Genomic DNA, 15,359 nt, shown 5'->3' on the forward strand with positions numbered 1-15,359 from the left:
GCCAACTCAGGAGCCGACAAGAAGAAAGTAGAAGTTATGGTGGAAGAAGTTTGAGATGCAATTGATCAAGACCAAATACGCCGCTTGATTTTATGTATGCATCATTGCTGTGATGAAGTAATTAGATATAAAGGTACAAATATTCGTTATTAAGTGTTTCTAAGAGAGGGAATTGTTAAAGATTATTTGGTTTATGTTTTTTTAGGCTTAAGTTGTATTCAATGTCAATAAAGTTTATGTAAGTGCTGTTTTCTATGCTTTAAATATTATTAAAAACTTGTTACATTTAAAGTTCTGTATAATCTTTCATATAAGAGATATCGAGATAATTTTTTTACAAAAGTCTTGAGAAAGGAAGAAGTTATCTCAAAATATTAATAAGATGTAGCTTTTCTTAATAATAATCTCCATAGGGTGTTTCAAAATACGATGATAAAGCACAACTTTATTTTTACATCCCGTATACGAGTAAAACTTTGATATTTTTTATAAAACATTAATAAGCTGATTTTTAAAAAATAGAACTATAATATAAAAGAAAAATCATCACAATCCATGTATACATTTAGAAGAAAAATAGCTTCAAACTTATGGTACATTTAAAGTGGTGCGTTGTTTTTGCGGAGTAGTGTATATAAAGGAGGTGACCACGGTATTATAATGGCATAACAGCAGCTTATAAAAGAAATATGGACACACTAATCCCTTCGCAATGATTGGAATATTGTAATACTTTGCATCATTCACAAAAAACGAGATATCTTTGAATGCTCTGACCACAGAAAAATTACGCTTCTAAATGCAGCTTATAAAATATTCTCCACAGTACCATGTCACCGTATAGCACCATATGCAGAACGGATAGTAGGAGAATACTAGGCTGGTTTCAGAGGTGGTAAATCGACAAATCATCAGATTGCAACCCTGAAACAAAGTTTAGAAAAAACACTGGAATATAACATTGATATAAGTTGTATTATGCAAGATACATATAATAATGCGTATTTTTGCCCTCTCATCACATGTCCTAAGTACTCAAGTTTTCGTCTTTTGATAGTTAATATTTTTTCAGACTCATTTCCTATCCTTCTCGTTACTTCCACGTTTGACATTCTTTGAATCCATGATATTCGTAGGATTCTTCTGTAACACCAAAATTCAAAGGCGGCCAACTTATCCAGATGGACTTGTTTTAGTGTCCACGCTTCCAAGCCATAAAGAAGAGTAGAGAACACGTAACATCGAAGCATTCTCAGGCGTAATGTTTAATGAATGATGCACGTGCTATTTCAATGCGTGTCCTAATTTCTTTAGTTTGATCTACATCTGATGTTATCCATGTTCCTAAGTATTTATAGTTATTATCACTCTCAATTGCAGTATCTTCAATAGTCAGTTGGATATTTGCATGTGCAGATTTAGTCATGATCATGCATTTAGTTTTCTTTAAATTTATCTTCAGCCCGTACTCATGACAGCGTTCATTAAGGCGTTGCATTACGTTCTGTAAATCATTGTTGTTATCCGTCATTATTACTGTATCGTCTGCAAAACGTAAGTTATTTAAAACTTCTCCATTGATAGATATACCTTCTATTGAGTCTGAGAGCGCTTTTTGAAATACCGCTTCACTGTAGACATTGAAAAGTAGTGAGGATAGCACGCAACCCTGGCGGACTCCTCTCTGTATTTTAATATGGGTAATCAGATCCCATTGTAGTCTGCCGAGGATTTGGCGACACAATTGGTTTCATTTAGCATAATTAGAGCCGCTTTTTTTTATATCTTTTTGTCATCTGTTTCTTTTCGAACTATACTTGAATGGTTCCATGGAACCCTAGGTTCATTTTACCATGCATGTTTACATATTTGAGGTCTATCAAATTCTTTATTTTTGATATAAGATTGATGCTCACTTATTCTAACTTTTATTGGCCAATTTTGTTTCACCTAAATAAAATTGATCGCATTCACAAGGTATTTTATAAATACAATTCTTTGTTCTTTCTTGTTCATTGTTAGGTTTAGTTCTAGATAAAATATATCCCAATGTGTTTGTTGTTTTGAATGTTGTTAAAATGTTGAATTTATTTTCTTTTTAGGTTTTCTGATAATTCTTTTATGTATGGTATTGTTATTTACCTCGTATTATTCCTTGTGTATGCTGTAGGATCTCGTTCTAAGTTGTTCTGTTCGATTCGAATTGTTGAAAATTCCCTATTTATAAACGATAAAGGATAATCATTTTTTAATAAGAAAAATGTTAACAAATGTTTTTCCTCTAAGAACGAATTTTTGTTAGAAGTAATTTTAGCTCTATCATATCTATAATCTAAAGGATTTAATGATTCCCTTTTTAATATTGGTAATGTGATTTGATTTGTATTTTAAATATCTGTTGGTGTGCGATTGTTAGCGAACAAAACATCCACGAAAGGCAGAGTGTGATTTTATTCCTTTTCCATGGTAAATGTTATTGTCTCTTCTTTATCGTTTATTTCGTTCAAGAGTGTATCTAACTGATCCATAAGATCATATTGAGAACACATCATTTACATATCTCCACCATACTGTGGGTTTTAAATTTTGATTAGAAATAATATTTGTTTCAAAATTTTCCATAAATATATCGGCTAATAATAGAGATAAACTAGAGCCCATTTCTAGAGCAAAATTTTTTTATAGAATTTATTATTTAGTTCAAACTAGATATTATCAGTACATAATGTCAATAACTCCATTATAGCTGATATATTTAGTTTTGTTCTAGTTGCCAATCTATCATCACTCTCTAATTTTGCCTTCTAATGGCACATTTGTAAATAAACTATTTATGTCAAAACTTACTAAAATATTATCCATATTAAACTCAATATTTGATCATGTTTTTAAAAAGTGTTTTGTATTTTTTATAAATGACAGTAAGATAACTGTTTTTTATGGAGTACCGAAAGTTATTTTATCTAAAACTAAACCTACAGTGAACAAGAAAGAACAATAAATACCTTTTAAATGCGATCAGTTTTATTTAGATGAAACATCAAGGCCATTAAATGTTAGAATAAGTGAACATCAATCTAATAATAAAAACAGAGAATTTGATAGATCTCAAATATGTAAACACGCATGGGAAAATGAACATAATGTTCAATGGAAGCATCCATGTATAGTCCTAAAAGAAACAGATAATAAAAGAGAAAAATGAAAAAGCTGCTGTACTTATGCTAAATGAAAGCAATTGTGTCGCAAATTCCTCGGCAGAATGCAGTAGGATCTGGTTACTCATATTAAAAGAGCAATCATAATAAAAGGAAAATACCACTATAAGTAAGTCAGTAACATATCGAGGATACACCATTTATGTTTTTTAAATAACATACATACAAAATCAAAATTTGGTGTTTATTGAGATTAAACTAAATGTAAAACCAAATACTTACCATATCGGGATAGTATTATGAGGTTTTTTTCCTGTTTTTTCCTCATGCTTTACTATCTGGAATCTATGTAACACCATTGAGGATGCTGTACCAATTGAACAAGCTGGATTTAGAAGAGGACGAAGTTGCTGTGACCAAGTGCTGTCCTTAACTACATTTATTAAAGCTGGCTTTGAAAGACGCAAAAAATCTGCCATTACATTTATAGATCTCACGGCTGCCTATGACACTGTGTGGAGAGAGGGCCTTATTTATAAGCTAATGAAAATCATACCTTGCCACAAAACTTGTCAGCTGATAAACAATCTACTGACTAACAGACTGTTTCAGCTATATATGAATGATGCACAGAGTAACGTTAGAAAACTTAACAACGGCTTACCTCAAGGCTCAGTGCTAGCTCCTTTATTATTTAACCTTTATACAGCAGATATACCTGAAACAAAATCGAGAAAATTTGCTTATGCTGACGACCTAGCCATTAGCTTTCAAGATAATAGTAAAAAAGCAGGAGAACGAGCTCTAAACGAGGACTTAACTACACTAAGTAACTATTTTAAGAACTGGCGCTTACGTCCTAACACAAGCAAAACTGAAACCTGTCTCTTTCACCTGTCGAATCAACTTGCGGGCGATACTCTCAATGTAACTCTAAATGATACAGCTATCAAACACAACAACAACCCCAAACATCTAGGCGACTTGATAGAACACTCACCTTCAAAAGTCATCTTACAAACGCAGCCGGTAAACTAAGAACAAGAAAAAACATAATATCAAAACTTGCTGGAACAACTTGGGGTGCTTCTACAGATACTCTTCGGACCTCTGCTCTAGCTTTGGTTTTTTCAGTTGCAGAATATTGTGCACCAGTATGGCTAAATAGTGCACATACAAGCAAAATCGATGTCCAACTTAACCAAACCATGAGAATAATCACTGGAACAATAAAACCAACGCCAGTGAGATGGCTGCCTACTCTGAGCAATATTGCTCCACCAGATCTACGCCGTACAGCAGCGTTAGTAAGAGAGTACCAGAAAATTGTAACCAACGTACAATTACCAATACATCAAGATATCCCAGACATCTCAAAAGAGCACCAGCGACTGAGACCTAGAAATCCTCCAATACGATCTGCCCGAAAAATTGGTAATTCCTTTGATATACATAGGCAATGAACAATAAGATGGATGCCAACAGTAGAATCGGACTATATTAAGATATCCACCCCAACTCAGGGTTTCATCGGATCAAATCTGCCCCGGTCCACTTGGGCAAGGCTTAATCGTATACGTACCGGATATGGTAAATGTGCTGATTCGCTGTTCAGGTGGGGTCGTGCAGAAAGTCCACAGTGCGATTGCGGACAATCTAGACAGACCATAAGCCATTGTGTTTCAGACTGCTTGAATCGTGCCTACCGTGGAAACCTCCATGACTTTTCGGAATGTTCCCCAGAAGCAATTGAATGGCTATGTAAATTGGACATTAATATTTAGTGTCATTCATTATATCTTTAGTGTTTAAATAATATATTTAATATATATGTATATATTATTGTATTTGTATATTTATCGTACTGTGAAAGTCCATACGCTAAATAATAAATAAAACTATCTGGAATCACTAACATCAGAATTTTACTGTCATCGTCGCATATGGTTGTCTATTTACGAATTGCATGCTATAATTTTTTCTGATGGATATTCTCAAGTTAAAGTTGATGCCATGTAATCGAACTAACTATTTTACAATAAAGTCGTCCCAGGAACGCATCTTTGCAATATTGGCAGTATCATTTTAAAGTCGTCTACTTTAACATGTATAATATATGTCTGAAGTATCAATATAAATTAGTGAGACAAAATTTAATTATTAGAAGAATTTTTTACCACGTAACAAAAAACAAAATTTGTTTAATTTAATAATGTTTTTATTTTGAGAACTTTTAAACTTTAATTGTGGCTTATTCCTATTAAAATAGTAATTTCTTTACTTCTAACCCAGTCTAGTGATCTAACTTAACATCTTCTATAAAACCCTGTTCGAACTGTGTTAATTTTATGTTATCTATATCTTGTATTCTTTTCTCATAATGTCCATACTTCTGCTCTATATGTTATAGTTCTTCCTACCAACAATCTGAATAACTTTTTCTTTGTTTGATTTTACAAACTTTTATTCCATAAAAGGGAATGTAACTTTCTTGTCAAAGATTTGCCTATTCCGATTTGGTTTTCTATATCTGCAATCTGAAACTCTATCAGGAATATTGTGTTCTAATCTCTATCGGTTTTATATTCTTTGCATCATATTTTCTAATCCGAGATAGTTAGTTTTCTAAGCGTTAATATCCCGATTAGTCTTTGAGTATTCTTTAAGTTATTTCCTTATCAAATAGTTTTCATAGTTCTCATCTTTAGACATGAGAATTTGGTCTTCCGCAAGTAAAACAGTGGAGATTTGTCTGATCCCAATTTGAACTCCCTTAGAATTGCATTTAATTGTTCAATTTTTCAGTGCAGTATTGACGTGTATTTTGAAAAGAGTTGGTGACATGCAGCAACCCTGTCTCTACCCTTTATTAACTGAATTTTGAGCAGCTGTCAGCAGCTTGCGATGTTGTGAGATATTTTGCTGTTTCATGGCAAGCCACAACTTATTTAGGGGTACGCTATCATAAGCTTTTTTCACGTCAATAATTATTAAGTGTAGTTCATTATCAAATTATTTAGTTCTCTGGTTAAGCATCCTGATGCAGAATAAGTAGTGTTCTATACAAGTTACTATATAAAATGATTTATTCTCGATATTTAATATATACATTTCATTAAATATTTAATTACATAAATAAACCTAGTAAAATTACTTGGAGGTAATTAATAGTACCCAAAATAAAAGAAGTATATGCTCTGATATAATTGAACTATGATACAAGTTGTTTTTTACAGCTGTTTTATTTTAACAATAATTTAAAGATGCCATTTTGTGTATCCGAAGTGTGGGAACCATTTTTATGCAAAGTTTTATTTATAATTTTAATTACATTTTACTTTTATAACGACTTTTAGTGGCTGTAACACACCGTAACTGGTCCCACGAAATAGGTAATTGACCATTACTGATTTTCATTTGTCTATAGAACTCATTCCTATAGCACAATTTTTTAGAATTGGTTTTAAGGAGTTTTGAAGTTGTGTGTGAAATTCACTCACTGCGGTTTGTTTTACTTTTGTACAGTAAACACGTTTTGCACATTTTAAATTTTTAATACACGTTTACTCTTTTTTGATTCTGTTTGTGCACAATTTGTGATAGAAACCATTAAACACCGTTGAACGTTTTTGAAATATTGTTTATTGAAGATTTTAAAGAAAATATAAAAAATATATTACACATTATTATCATTATTATTTCACAAGCGATATAATTTCTATATTATGTATTATTTTTCTATAATAATTTTTCCCAACAGTCTACTGCCTGCATGCACGTCTGTTGTACCGTCAAATATTGTAAACACAATGTAGCAAAATCTTTCAAACATTTAGTCACTAGTTTCTGAGTAACCCTCTGGTGAATATATCGAGAAACAAAACAGAGATAAGAAATTATTAAATGCGCAGTCGTCCTATGCTGCTCCATAGAAAAAAAAATACAACACTGGTTGCATATTTACGTTTCCTTGATTTTCTCAATTTACCATTATTCTCCCCTGCTTATTACGCCGTTTCTTTCTAAGAGTTGACAATCTAAAGGAAAATTGCAAATTTGGAAGCTGCAGCACGTAAGATTTCTAAAGATTAAATGTCAAATCTTCTCCCCAAGTCCTTTAACTATGAATTTTGACGTCTATCGATTAACCTTTTACCCTTTATTTAACCCTTAATTATGAGTCAAAGTAGCTCATATGTTTTATCTCTTATTACATGACCCAAATTGCATCTTTCTTCCTTTGGTGGTGTTTTAATAGTTCTTTTACTTATGAGTTGGAAAATGTAGTCATTAGAAATCTTTTGTATTCATGAAACTCGCATAGTTTGTCCTCTGTCCCTATAATTACTTCGTTATTATTATTTCTTTAGAAATAGTCTAGTCTTCCCATATTACTAACTTTATTGCACGGATTCTGCTCGTTTAATCTTGTCCGTCCAGAAAAGAGCGGTCTGAATAGCGTGTCAATTTTGCCCAGGAGATCGTGTTCATTGCAAGGTTTCTCCAAAAGAGGAGAACTAAGTAGATGTCTTGTACTGCCTCACATTCACACTGAGTATCGGAGTCAGCAGGCAACAATCCGCATTTCTTCATGTTGGTTTTACACTTGAACAGTCCGACTCGCAAACAATTAAGAGTTCCCCACACAGGGTAAGGAAGATAACTATTAGACGAAAGTTCCTCTTGAGGAGTCATATGGCGATGAACAGCTTCTTTTCTTTAAGCAAGACGACTTCTTTCTGGTTCTGGTTCTTTCTGGTGTATCTTGCAGATGTGTTGATCTGATCAAAAAGCTTTTCTTTAATTTGAGTATTCATGAGGTAGGCTGGTAATCGTAGAGTGAATATCGCGAATCTAGAGTTTGTTCTTTTTTTCGTTCAATATCTCTAGTTATTTCTCTTAAGATATACGGTGGAGTGATATATACGATAGGGTAGAGCTTGTGTATGGATGTGGGTCCAAACATTTAGTGATGAGTCTCATCAGTAACTCATTGCTACTCATTGATAGCTACATCAACGATCTAGCGTGTGCTGATACTTTCTTTACTGGTGAGGCATATTCGACACTAGAAATAAAGAGTGCAGACCTCGACTTTTTAAGCTTTTTAATGGTAGAAAGTTGAGCGCTCCCTTTTAGATTACAAGCTTTCGGAGAATATTATTTCTGGCCGTAAGTTTACTTTTTAGATTTAAACAATGTTCGTTGAATGGTTAGGTGCAAACCAAAGTAAGTCCCAGGTATTTAGGAGAAGTACTGTGTCCAAGGGTTTCATTACCTCATTAAAGTTTTGGTTTTCTGGAAGCATCTCTGTTACAAAATGAAAGGAGCACAGCTAAATTTTTTTCGGTTTGACTTAAGACAGTTTGATTCGTCGTATGTGTCCTCTGTTATGTTTATGGCTTCAGTTAGTATTGTCTCTACGTCGGCAAAACAAGTTTTGCTCTACTTTTGCTTGTGAAACAAGAGTTGTGTCGTCTACATATCAAATTCCTAGCATCTTCTGGTGTGGATTGGTCGTTTGTGTAAAAGGTATACAGTGTAGGTACCACTACACTGCCCTAAAATAAAACTCTTCTATGCTCTTCGTTTGCATTCTTATCATTGGGAGATACGAATAATATTCTGTTCTCCAGAAAGACGTGAATAAGATTAGTTATTTTACTATCTAATGTGATGTCACATAGTTTTTAGAAAAGTCTCCTGTGATTAACGATGTCGTAAGCAGTGGTGAAATCTACAAATATCGCCTTAGATACCTGTTTTTTTTTTTTGTATCTGTCCCCAATGTGTTGGATAAGATTTAGTATTGGTGATACACATGATCTTCCCGGTCTAAAGCCCCTTTGTTCTTTTAGTGTTGGAGTTAGAACTTTTCGTCTATTCTGGATGCAATTCTATGAAGGGTGATGTAAGTTTTTTAAATAGGTGACAGATCAAAGATATTGGCAGATAGCTTTTGATGTAATTGGCTTTTTTTCCAGGTTTAAACAAGACAACGACTTTGGCTTGTCTCTAGACTTTGGGTGTCTGTATAATTTAAACAAAGCTGTTGATAATCTGGAATAGCCATTGTAGTGTTTTTAGTCCAAACTGTATATTTTTTTCTGTACATAGATCATAAATGTACGCATCTGTATTAATTTTCATTATTTAGATGGCGGATTTAAGCTCAAAATCCTTGAAAGGTTTGCTCAGATGACTGGTTTCGTTCATTTTTAAGGAGTTGTGAGGTCACTTGGATTGCTGTGATATTTGGTAAATTGTTTACTCTTTCCGTGGGAATCTGGCTAAGATTCTACTATTCTGGACCATATTCATATTTTCCATGAGATTGCATCATTTGGATCTTCATTCGTTTGAGATGGCAGCAAGCAATATGTCTCCAGCTTGGTGAGTATCATCACTGAAAGGGTCTTTATCATATAATTTATGGTACCAGTTAAATATTAAAACAGAGTATGGAGTTAGTCCTTGAACATAGTGAGTCCGGTTTTCTCACGGAATGTTTCTTCTAGAAACAGTTTTTACGATATTAATAATTTTGTACTACGTTTCTGTTAATGGGTGAATTTTATCAAAGTGATCATGGAGATCTGGGGCGAATTTTTCCAATTTGCTTTTTTAAAATTAAATTTCTTTTGTAAACGGTATTTCTTGTGGTATTATGACATCGTTCATAGTATAAATAAGTGGTTTGTGTTGGGTGCGAGAAATTGGTGATGCTTTTTACACTGAGGTGCTAATTTGGTTGAATACAAAAATCAAAATAAATACAAAAAAAAGGGGAGGAAAGTCCGGCGTCATGTATTAGTTGTAGTTGCCTGTGATCCGCTCATAGCTCCAACTGTCTACCATTTTCATCAGTCTCTCTGTATCCCCATGCACTTCTTTCATAATTAAAATCACCAAGGATGATTTAAAATAATGTTAGTTAAAATTGTCAGGTTTAGTGAAAATGAAATCCTTCCCATGGGCTTGTATACATAGTTTGGTGTGCAGATAGTAATAGTTTCTATGTTGTTCAGTTCACTGACAGCAATTGATGTTATGTTCAACCAGATTGGCAAAGATAGTATTTCCATATTTATTCTGCGGCCTTTTAGCGATCAGTTTCATACCAAATATTCTACGTTTGGAGAAATTCAGCCCTCCATATGTTTTCTAAACATGAAGGGAATTCTCGGGTATATGAATAAATTACTGAAAGCAAACTTATTACTAGCTGCAAAATTGATACCATCGAAGGCTCCATTCCACAGGTTTTTATGTCAGCCAAACTTGCGCTACGGACAAAAAACAAGAAAAATTTTTAAATATTTTGGAGAAGAGTGTTAAAAAAATCTTCGTGGGAGGTAAAGTGGAAGACAACGATCGGAAATTATGAAAATATGCAGAACTTGGGTAGCTTTATAGGAAATCGGTAATTAACCAGGCTGTTAGGTAAAAACATTGGGTTGATTGGATAACTTTGCGAAAGTGGCATACGGAATATGGGTCGTAGGCCAAGGGATTCTTTTTGAGAGCCAATGAGAAGGCGAGAGGCGGACGACTACAAAAAAAGTGGCTGGAAGTGTTTAAAGGAAATTTAAAAACATAATCATTATCATTCTTGTTGCATTTATCCCTCGGTCGTCTTCAGTAATTAGATTTCTTAATCAGTTTATATCTTGGATCTCCTTGACAAAGATGCCCTGCCTAAGCTTCTAACAGTAGGTGTATTTGTTAATTCTCTTTTATTCCTTTCATCAACTTGAAACTCAGTGATTCTTTATATTGGATAATTGTCATTTCGAAGTTACTTTAACCATATTAACATATGTTCTTTAATTTTTGGCATTAAGGGACATGCCACCAAAGAGAGAGATGCAGTTTTTGTGTTAAAGAAGTTGTGGTTGCCTCTTTTCTATGGACAGCTATTACTGTATAATGAGATTGTAAAACGACAAAATTCCAAACTCCAAGTTCCACCACAAAATTATTCGAAAACATAATATCAAGGTATTTCTTAGGGGATTCGTTGCTACCAGAAGTCAACAATTTTTTTAGGGTTTTCCCTAGGTAAGGCTTACGATTACGTTGCATAAACAGTTTGAATCTTATATTAGTTCTAAACATGAATTAGTTTTTAATACAATACAACAAATCTAAATATAGTAAGTTTTTCACTATGGGCATGAAATTGTAAAATTAGAAAAGTAGATTTAAACAATATTTCAAAAACCGCTACTTTTAGCAAATATTTGTTTGTTATTTTTTTAGACCTCATACTGAAAGTTAAAATCAAACATTTTTAAGTCAAGGTATTTTCATCTTTTTAATTTAGTTTAGAAAAAGCGGAAAGTGTATTCCATACATACAATATTTTACTTTGATCTCTGATAAAATCTCATAAAAACAACGTTTTTTACTTTATTTCTTTTGTGCTGTAATCAAAAAAGTTGTGTTAAAGGAATGCGTCCGATGCCTGAATTTAAGGGTCAGCTCTTCTTTTTTCTTTAGTTCCTTTTTCTGCTATCGTGAACTTTGCATTAAAAGCATTCACAATCCAATTTTTAAAAACTCACACTAGGACTTGCCATTGGTATGTGTAGTATTTAAAAATATATCGAAGTCTACTACATTTACGGTAGTTTACCCTATATCTTATACAAGTTGTCATAATTTTTACCAGTCGAAATATTTCAAGTTTTACAAATAATATATTTACATCGGTAGCACTGCGTTATGTAATAAGGAGAAGACTGCTTTAAAAAGAAAAGTAACGTATCCAGGTTGGCGCACAAATCAGGTCTTGGTGGGCTGTGTGAACATGACAAAAGTTGTAGTTTATATGATTTGATACAATAGGCCAATTAGTTTGTTATTCGACACAACTGTATAGACGAGTTTGGCAGTTGAAATGTGTAGTATGATATACTTTAAAAAGACTCTTATCTAGGAATTCGTCAATTTTTAAGTGGAAATATTTTAAATAATCAATCAAAACATGACTCGTTATGTTGCGCATAACTTAAAAACTTGTCTCATGAGAAATTTCACGTCAACAAATAACTTTTCAGAAAAAGTAGATACGTAAAATAAGATATGTTAAATTAAAATCGGATAATAAACAAAAAAGTTATTGCAAAATGAACAACAAAATCTCTGTTTTTGAATTATGTTAATAACTTTATTATTATTTACTAAAATATGTTTAAATGTATCTGAACTTAGGATTTTATCGTGTTTGAATTGTATGCAAAAGATGGTCAATATCGGTAAAATAGTTATTTCGAAATCAAAACATGACTCGTTATGTTGCTCATAACTTAAAAACTTGTCTAATGAGAAATTTCACGTCAACAAATAACTTTTCAGAAAAAATAGATACGCAAAAAGATATGTTAAATTAAATCGGATAATAAACAAAAAAGTTATTGCAAAATAAACAACAAAATCTCTGTTTTTGAATTATGTTAATAACTTTATTATTATTTACTAAAATTTGTTTAAATGTATCTGAACTTAGGATTTTATCGTGTTTGAATTGTATGTAAAAGATGGTCAATATCGGTAAAATAGTTATTTCGAAATTTAATTTGTTTATAATTTTTTTTTAAAATAAGCTTATTTCTTGGGCTCGTCCAGATAATTTGACTGAATGTATCTCAATAATCCGGAGCTTATTTTCTTTGTTAAGACATATACTAATAACATATGAAAAAAAAGTTTAAAAAAATATATATTTATGTAGGTACAAAAAATGATTTAAAAATTAATAGCATTTTATAAGCTTAAGCTTTTTCATAACAACGATATTATCGATAAAAAATATTTAATAAGCTGGTAAAAAAACACAACTTTTTAAAACAAAAAAAGATATTCTAGGACCCTTAGGAGCTAAGATAAGCTCTTTTTTCAATCACTTTTACGTTAGTTAACAACATTAAGGGCTGAAATTAACCAATCTTTTATAAGAAGTTTTTTTTTTACTAAGTTTTTAAAACAACGTTTTAGTATTCAAAATTGTTATAAACTGTTTAAACAGGGGTGTTGTAAACAAAGGGTACTTTGCGTTCCAACTAGAATAAAAGGAGTGAGGGTGAGGGTAACCGAATGAAGTGCCAGCCGCGCTCTTCAAAAAATCCAACACAGTTTCAGCATAGAGCGCTCGGAAAAAACTTACAGATCAAGATTTTTAAACTCATAGGCTAGGCTAGGGATGCTTGTAAAATGAATGATCCAAAGGTAGAACATGAATAAAAACTTTCAAATTTCAATTCCAAATAGGGAGTATTAAGGTACCATTTCGCAACATGCGACCGAGACAGGACACTAAGACAGGCGACAGATAGGCGAGACCAATTGTGGTTTCTTCATGTCTGCTCTCAATGCTATTATATTTTACACTTTTACACGTATTTAGTAGCTAGCGCCAGTCTCACTAACACACCAGTTCCTACTTGGTTCTAGCGACTGGAGCAATGTGTTTACACGTGTCTATAACCGCAGCGGCGGGGTAAAGAGGGGCACGGACAAGGGCCACTGGCATGAAAAATAGACCAGCTCTCTATTCGAGACAGCGCTGGACTGGTGCAGAAAAGTGTTTACATAATGCCACTAGTAAGCCAGAGTTATCATGCCAGTGCTACTGGCGCTAGTTACTGAATACGTGTAAACCTGCCTTTAAGTCCGTTCTATAGTCCGAGACGCAGACAAGCGACAAACCACCTTTATGTTTAAACCTACGAAATAAAACTTTATGGCGGGCAAAACGAATTGTTAATGGAGTTAGTGACTAAGAATCCACACTATTTGATCGTCAAGTAGAATCCTGCAAGGGTGTTATCGTCCTAGAAAATATAAAATCCTTTCCCACGTTCGTTTTAAATATAGAATTTACAAACCTCCGTTTTTTCATTCGAAACATATAAAATAAAAAATTTATCGTCATTATCTTCTTCTACTAGATCTGAAAGAGCAGTTTCAAAGCCGTTACACGCCATTTTTCTATATCTGATATACTGAAGTATAAACGCACGTTTTGCGTATGTCGCTAGAGCGACAGTTCACTTTGTCTCGGTCTCGCCTTTCAGTTATCTCGGTCACTTGTTGCGGAATGCTACCTTTAGACAATCGGCCAAATTCGCTTGGTGTACTGACACCTTCAAAATTGATATAGGTATAATTGCTGGAATATAAATGGCTCGAGACCAAAGATAGCAATTTTTTAAGGCTTGGGATATACTTGACTATATTTTATATTAGACTACAAAGCCCTAGGGTACACATAAAATAGATTGGTTAGATTATGAGCCAGGCTCTTACTCTTTCCCCTCAGTACACATTTCTAAATTAGAAATAAATGTAAAGAGGGTATCGATGATATACGTTTGGCTTCTGTGAAACTTCTGGGACAAGAGAAGCCCTTTAAAATACAACATACTCCTTTAGAAGTGCAGAAATCAACAAAGAGACGGTTTTTTTTATCTTTTATGGATTATAAAAAGACTTTTGATAGAATACAACATACTAAGGTAATTATGACACAAAACCGAGATTTTGGCTCGTTCAATTATTAAAATACACTTCCTAAATCTATGATCAACGCTCTTGAATGGCACGGAAATCTGAACTACTGGTAGTCCAATAAACAAAAAATAGTGTAAAGTAATTGGTTAAAGAACAAATCTTTGACATAATTGTATGAAAATATGGATTTATGTTAAAAGTATCAGTTTAACATAACGGCATCATTGCTTAAACATTGATTTTATGGCAAAAATCACCAAAAATCGTTATTTTTATTTTTTTTTTCAATACTTCTTTTCCAATTAGAAGATTTTATATTTGTTTTTTTGAAAGGTTATAAAAAAAAGATTCATTTGAGACCTTCTAAATTAAATTTGGTTAATAATTTATTTAAACAATTGCGAGAAACTACAAAAACTGATAGGAGCAATAATCAAAAAAAGCATAAATAATAACAAAAGTTAAATAAAAATAGCCTGTTTTTTACACCCTTAAGGTATAGATAAATGTTTGTTAAAAAATTATTATTTATTTAAAAGTTATTCCAATTGTTTATTATTAAATTATTGTTAATTGTGGGATGCTGGTCATATCAATAGACTCGTATAATGTACAACGTGTACATTATACGAGTTATGAGTTGAGTTGCCTGTTCCGGCCATTGTCTAGTGCAATAGACGACAATAT

General features: G+C 32.7%; 1 protein-coding gene across 2 annotated transcripts in view; it reads left to right on the forward strand.

Moving 5' to 3' along the window:
• Positions 1-15,359, forward strand: part of slo (calcium-activated potassium channel slo) — a 535,662-nt gene that overhangs the window by 318,314 nt on the left and 201,989 nt on the right. The gene's annotated exons all lie outside the window — the stretch shown is intronic.

Source organism: Diabrotica undecimpunctata, chromosome 8 (genome assembly GCF_040954645.1).
Source record: "Diabrotica undecimpunctata isolate CICGRU chromosome 8, icDiaUnde3, whole genome shotgun sequence".
NCBI classification, from domain to species: Eukaryota; Metazoa; Arthropoda; class Insecta; order Coleoptera; family Chrysomelidae; genus Diabrotica; species Diabrotica undecimpunctata.